This window comes from Silene latifolia, chromosome 7 (assembly GCF_048544455.1).
Source record: "Silene latifolia isolate original U9 population chromosome 7, ASM4854445v1, whole genome shotgun sequence".
NCBI lineage: Eukaryota > Viridiplantae > Streptophyta > Magnoliopsida > Caryophyllales > Caryophyllaceae > Silene > Silene latifolia.
Window position 1 is genome coordinate 95,087,589 of NC_133532.1, and position 6,819 is coordinate 95,094,407.

At 39.5% G+C, this 6,819-nt stretch overlaps 1 non-coding gene across 1 annotated transcript; it reads left to right on the plus strand.

Annotated features, from left to right (window-relative positions):
- Positions 1 to 3,544: 3,544 nt before the first annotated feature.
- LOC141593644 (small nucleolar RNA R71) lies at positions 3,545 to 3,651 on the plus strand. The gene has a single exon (XR_012521718.1). It is a non-coding gene; the product is annotated as a small nucleolar RNA R71 (small nucleolar RNA).
- Positions 3,652 to 6,819: the final 3,168 nt, after the last annotated feature.

The window sequence follows — 6,819 nt, forward strand, 5'->3', positions numbered from 1 at the left end:
AGGGATATGTCAATTCTTTCATTGTAAACAATTTACCCAATCCCATAGAATCAAAAAAGGTTTTGGTTTGTTCAAGAACACCCAACTTTGACAATGCATCTTCACAAATAAACTTAGTAGGCATGATGGTTTTCTTAGCAAAGTGAATGAATTTCTCCCTATGGGAGTCGGAAGTGAAAATTACCTCCGGATAATTGGATAATTGTTCAATGACCGGAGTTGTTGATGTTGTAGCTTCCATAGGGGGATCTTGTTGTTGAAACTCCAACCTTGCATTGTGGATTACCAAAGACTTTGACAATTATTTTGCTTGAAGAGCTAGTTGCCTTTTGGAAAGTGTCTTCTTTTGGGGTGCCTTATTGCCTCCTTTAGTTCTTGCCATTCTCCTTTGCTTGATTACACCAATGAAAGTTGAAATCTTCAATTTTTAGTGATACCCAAATCGATTTAGGATGAAAGAATGTTGCTTTGTATCTTGAAAATCGACTCAAAGGTTTGAAGATTTTGGTGTTTGAATCACTTGTTGTTGCAAAAGGAGTGATTAATTTTTGTTGTGAGGAAGTTTGGATTTGATTTGGTTGAGTTTGGTTGAGGAAATTTGTTTTTGTTGACGGAGAGGATGAGGGTTTTGGGGTTTTTGGGTTTTGGGTAGTGTTTGTATGTTGAAGAAATGAGAATGAATGGGAGAAGAGGGTTTTAAAAAGACCCGTTACATTTGAAACTGCAGGGGAAGACGAGCGGACCAGGTGTCGGGACGCTCGGATTCTTCAAAATTTGGCTCAGGAAAAGACGCCACAGGACGAGCGGATTCCCGGAAAGACGAGCGGATTCTTTGTGGTGAGACGAGCGTCTTTCTGGGTGGACGCTCGGATTCCTTTACAGTGAAAAATCCTAAAATTTTGCAGCAATAAGACGAGCGTCTTTCTTGAAGGACGGCCGTCCAGAATGAGACGAGTGGTTTCTCAGCTGAGACGCTCGGATTCACAGTCAGACCAGATTTTTGATTTCTGCAGCTCTACCAGACGAGCGTCTAGTAACTTGGACGCTCGGGTTTCTTCAGGACGAGCGGATTGTCCATTTGGCCGCTCGGATTCTTCCTTGACCACACGGATTCAGGTCCATCCGTGGGTACTTCGTAACCCATGTCATTTTCATTCTTCAATTCTCGTGTTCTTCATTGTAGGGGCACTACAAAGGCATGAATAGCCTAGGCAATTGCTATCCCCACACTAAGGTAAAGCACTACACATCAATAAAATCATAAGTCCCTCCCTCACTTCTCTCAAAATGATGAATATCTTGATCAAGGCACAAAAATATAAATCCAAAAGTGACAAAAATGCAATGTAATAATTGAAATGCAAGTTAGGGAGTTAGAATATTTACAAATGGTGGTTTAGGGAGGACTCCACCAAACTCTCATCCAATGTGAGATGTCAAGGGGCATGTTCAAGGTGTTGTTGATGTTAACACCTTGAAGAAGTAGTCGAAAGCTTGCTCATTATCATGATAAAGATCCTCAATAGATCTTTGCACTTGTTGTTCTCCATGATGGTCTTGGTTCATAGCATTAGCAATATAGGGATTGAATATCCCTTCAAACTCATCATCCCAAAGACCGCAAACTTCGTCTACTTGATCACTAAAAATTTCTTGAGTTGATAGAGACAACTCTCCTTCTTTCTTGTCTTGGCCAATGGGGCCATCTTCTTCACTTGTCATGGGTGAGCTTTTCAAGCTCTCATTGTTGCTATTTCCTTGTTCTTTTGATGGAGCATCATCCACTTTCTTTTTCCATTGAAATTCCAACTTCTTCCTATCATCCTTTCGGCTATAGTGATCAACCATAAAACATGGCTCATGCAATCGGGGAGCTCTCATGGTCTTGTCAAGATTAAAAGTAATGGTTTCATTTCCCACTTCAAGGGTGAGATCTCCATGCTTCACATCGATCACCGCTCCCGCGGTGTGCAAGAAAGGTCTTCCTAAGATAATAGGAATGTTGGAGTCTTCTTCCATGTCAACAATAACGAAATCCACCGGGATGAAGAATTTTCCAATTCTCACGGGAACATCTTCCCATACCCCTAAAGGTGTCTTAGTTGATCTATCCGCCATTTGAAGCATGATGTTGGTACATTTGAGTTCTCCCATTCCTAGCCTCTTGCTAACCGAATATGGCATGACACTAACACTTGCCCCAAGGTCACATAAAGCTTCGTTGATTGTAGTGTCACCAATAGTGCACGGAATGGAGAAACTTCCCGGATCCTTGAGTTTTGGAGGTGAAATCCCTTGAAGGATGGCACTAATCACCTTAGTGAAGGCAATAGTCTCAAGCTTCCGGATTGATTTCTTCTTTGTAAGGATGTCCTTCATGTACTTTTCATAGGCCGGAACGTGATTGATCAATTCCGTGAAAGGAATCGAGACTTCTAAATTCTTCACAATTTACATGAATTTTCCAAGTTGGTCATCAAACTTAGGCTTAGCTTGACGACTCGGTAATGGAAGTCTAATCACAACATGATCCTTCTCTTTGGCCTTTTCTTCACTTTTCTTTGAAACTTCTTGATTTGTGGGTTCTTCTTACTTAGAGTTTTGCACAACTCTTTCCTTGTCACTAGCTTCCACAACTTCATCCGCAACTTGCTTCTTTGGTCCTTCATATCTTGTACCACTCCTCAAGTGGATGGCACTAACCAATTCATGTCTTGGAGGATTACTTTGAGGTGGTAATTGCCCCTTTTGTCTTTGAGAGCTTGAAGATGCTAGTTGGGTCATTTGAGTTTCCAACATTTTTGTGTGGGCTAGGATGTTGTTGATGGTGATGTCTTTTGCTTGGCTATCTTTTTGCATTTGAGTGAAAAATTCTTGTTGATTCTTTTGCATTTGGAGGACCGCTTTTTGAACATCAAAACCTTGGTTATTTTTTTGATTGTATGGAGTTTGATTTTGATAACCTTGGTTTTGGTTGTAAAAGGGTCTTTGATTTTGGTTTCTCATGGGAGGTGGGGTGTACATTGGTTGAGGGTTTTGAACATTTGGCTTTTGTATGAGAGATTTGGGTGGAATTTGTATTGTAATAGTTGGAATAAGGGGTACCACTTTTGTATGCTTGAAAGGCATTCACTTGCTCATTTGTTCCCCTACATTCACTTTGGTCATGTCCCAAAGTTCCACAATTCTCACATATCCCACTTGGGATTGATGAAGATGCCACCATGGCATTAACATGTTGCTTTGGTGATTTTGAGGCTTCTTCAAGCTTAGTCATAGCCTTCTCAAACTTCAAGTTGATGGTATCAATATGAGCACTAAGTTGAGGCCCAATTGAGTGATAGAGTCCACTTCATGCTTTCCTCCTCTAGTAGCCTTGAGAGGTCTACTATATTGTGAATTATGGACCGCCATTTCCTCAATCTTGTTCCAAGTTTGATTATCGTCAACTTCGGTGAACATACCATTTGATCCCATGTTGAGAATGTTTCTTGCATCTTCATAAAGACCATTCCAAAATTGTTATACCAAGAACCACTCGCTAAGTCCATGATGAGGACATGAGTGACAAGTTCCTTTGAATCGCTCCCAGGCTTCATTCAAAGATTCTTCGTCCCTTTGCTTAAAACCCGTAATTTGAGTTCTTAGCATGTTAGTCTTTTTCGGAGGGTAGAACTTTTTGTAGAAAGCTAGAGCCAACTTCTTCCAAGAGTCAATTCCAAGAGTAGCCTTATCAAGGCTCTTCAACCATTGTTTCGCGGCACCAATTAGAGAAAAAGGAAATAAGACCCATCGAATTTGGTCTTGAGTCACTCCGGTTTGTGAAATCGCATCACAATAGTCACAAAAAGTCTCCATGTGAGAATGAGGGTCTTCACTAGGCATCCCCCCAAATTGGCTTCTTTCGATTAATTGGATAAATGCGGATTTTGCAATGAAATTTCCGGTTAAGTGTTGTGGTGTGGGAGTTCCATTGGGTAGGTTCTCCTCGGTTGGTACGGAATGTGATGAAAACTTAGGCATTGTTGGTTGATTGTGTGGTTGATTTTGTGTTGGGTTCTCCTCACCTTCTCTTGCAAAAGGGTTGATGAACTCAATAGTATTTGGTTGAATATATACAACCTCACCAATACCTCTCAAAGTGTTTCTAGCAAGTCTTTTATTGGTTGTCAAAGTCCTTTCAATTTCGTGATCAATGGCTAACAAGTTACCTTGTGATCTTCTAGTCATGCAAAATATCAAACAACTCAAAAACAATTAGAATAAACCTTGAGGAGTTTTACTTCCCCAAGGAAAAGAAAGACACAACTAATAACAATCAAAGAAATCAAATCAAGTTAACACCGTCCCCGACAACGACGCCATTTTTGGTCGGTCCGCTTTGAGCTTAGATTTCGGTTACTTGTCGTTAGGAGCACCTAGACCAAAACAATATTTATAACTTCACAAACAACTCTACTATTAGTAAAGAGGCAAGTAAAGGTCGGATCCCAAGGGACGGGTATTGATGTAGGATTTTCGATTGCAAGTAGTGGCGTCTAGGGGTGTCACAATTTGGGTTGATATAAGAAGATCACTAAACTAAATAACAATAAAAGTAAACAAGCAAGATGACTAAAATGAGATGTAAACAATTGATTAAAAGCACTAGGGTGTCATGGGTTCATAGGGGATTCATGGGAATTGATCATCGATGCGCTGTCGTTGTGTGCACCAAAAATAAAATTTATAAAACCTATTAGAACTAACAGAAGCTAGTGGTAACAGGGTCGATCAGCAGGGAGGTATGGAGTTAAGTTGTTTAATTTCAGTCTATGAATTTCTGGGGGGGAGGGTTGGATTGGACTAAGTCTAATAACATAAGATAAATAAGCAAATAATGAAAGAAATGTAAACAATAATTAAAAGAAGGCTAAGACGATCGGTTCACTGTAGCTACGACGGCGGTAATCCTAGGTAAGTCTGAAATAATCATGTAAGATGGGGAAATAACAGGTCCTCTCGGTCCAAGTTAACTAGTAGCTCCTTTCGGCCTATGGTACTAGTCCCTAAGTCTCACTAAAACTAGCTCTCGCCTTGAATAGTGATTCCTAAAGCCTAAATTACTTATCTTTCGATCTTAGAAATTTACTTGTCCCAATTTATTAATCTATTTTCTCTCCCCTATCTCTCGATCTTGTGGGTTGGTCAAATACTAGGTATTTAACTAGTCGCATGCATTCGATTTTGTCAAATATTGCAATTAATAAACTGAAAAAGTGCTAATCTAACACGAGGCCAGTCGATCGACTAGCTATGTCAGTCGATCGACCATGACCCGGATCAGGGTTACCTAAACTACGCCATCTACGCTACGGATCCCCTCACATATTAGCGTGGGAGATTTAGCTACTCATACTGGAATTAATAATGATAACGAAACTAAAGATGAAAACAACAGAATTCATAACTAAATTAAATGAACAATAAAACCGCATAAAAGAAAGAATTAGGGCTTAGGGATTCTAACTAATCAATTCTAATCTATAAAGAAGGAATAAAAGCAAACTAAACTTTAGAGCAAGAATTACCAGAAATAAAGAAGGCAAGAAACGAATCCGGATGCAAAAGAAGAACTTTATTGAAAAACTAATGAAAACTGTAGACTTACTGATGAAAAATCTAAAACTGAAATGTAAAAACTAGGTATGTGATAATGAATCTGAATGAATCCATGAAGCAGTAGGAAGGAGTTACGTTATATATGAATGTCACGTAACTCCCTTCTCCAAACCTAATTACAAATGGGCTTAGGTTAAAATCTTTTAATTCTCGTCAGATTGCATAAGCGGTCGATCGACCATGGACCTCAGTCGATCGACTGGCTATTCTTCCTACAGTCAACTGTTCAGCATTCTGACAGTCTATAGACCATGTAGGTCAGTCTATAGACCAAGTTAGCTGGTAATCCGCTTCTGAAACTCTCGCAAATCTATCTTTCAGGCCTTGCTACGCGCACCAAGTTCATTTCCCGAGTCAAATCTTCATGTCAAATCCTATGCCAAGCACTTAGGGACGGATTCGGCTCGATTTCCGCTGAATTCTTCACATTTCTACAATATTACACAAAAAAGGTGGAAGTGGACGAAATGGGGCAAATAGTAGAATAAACTACCAATGATGGACATAAAATGCGTGGAAATAAAGATGTAAAACATCATATTATAGACACGCATCAAACTTCCCCAAACCAAACCCTTGCTTGTCCCCAAGCAAGAACTAGACTCGATCTTAGGACCTAATGGAACGATTTCATCCTCAGAGTGAAATGCAAACCGAATAGCCTAAACCAATTTAATGCAACACTAACAATCAAATAGCAATATGAATCATACAAATGAGTTATGAAGTTGTTAAAAACTGTTGAATTATCAACTATAAAGACTTATCAAATTGGACTCTCACGGGCCGCTCAAATCACACAAAAAGCACAGGTGAATATATATAAAAGATAGAAAGAAGTAATTTTATAATGACTCTCACCTAACTACGACCTATAAGAACATGCCTGCAGTCTAACATGAAAATGATCTCTACAACCGTACATATGCATTCCAATCATTAAAGACCATGACACATGCCGAGGCGATTATGGGTAAGTGAGGTAATGGGTAAGAAGGGGCTAAGATGAATTTGGATAAGAGGAGTTAAAAGCCAAGCTAGCAACTACTAAACACAAAATTTAGGAACATCCCAACTTCAAACTCAAAAATAAATCAATACAAAACAGTGCCAATTGGATGCACACAAGTGACACAACTCACTAATCACCAAAATATC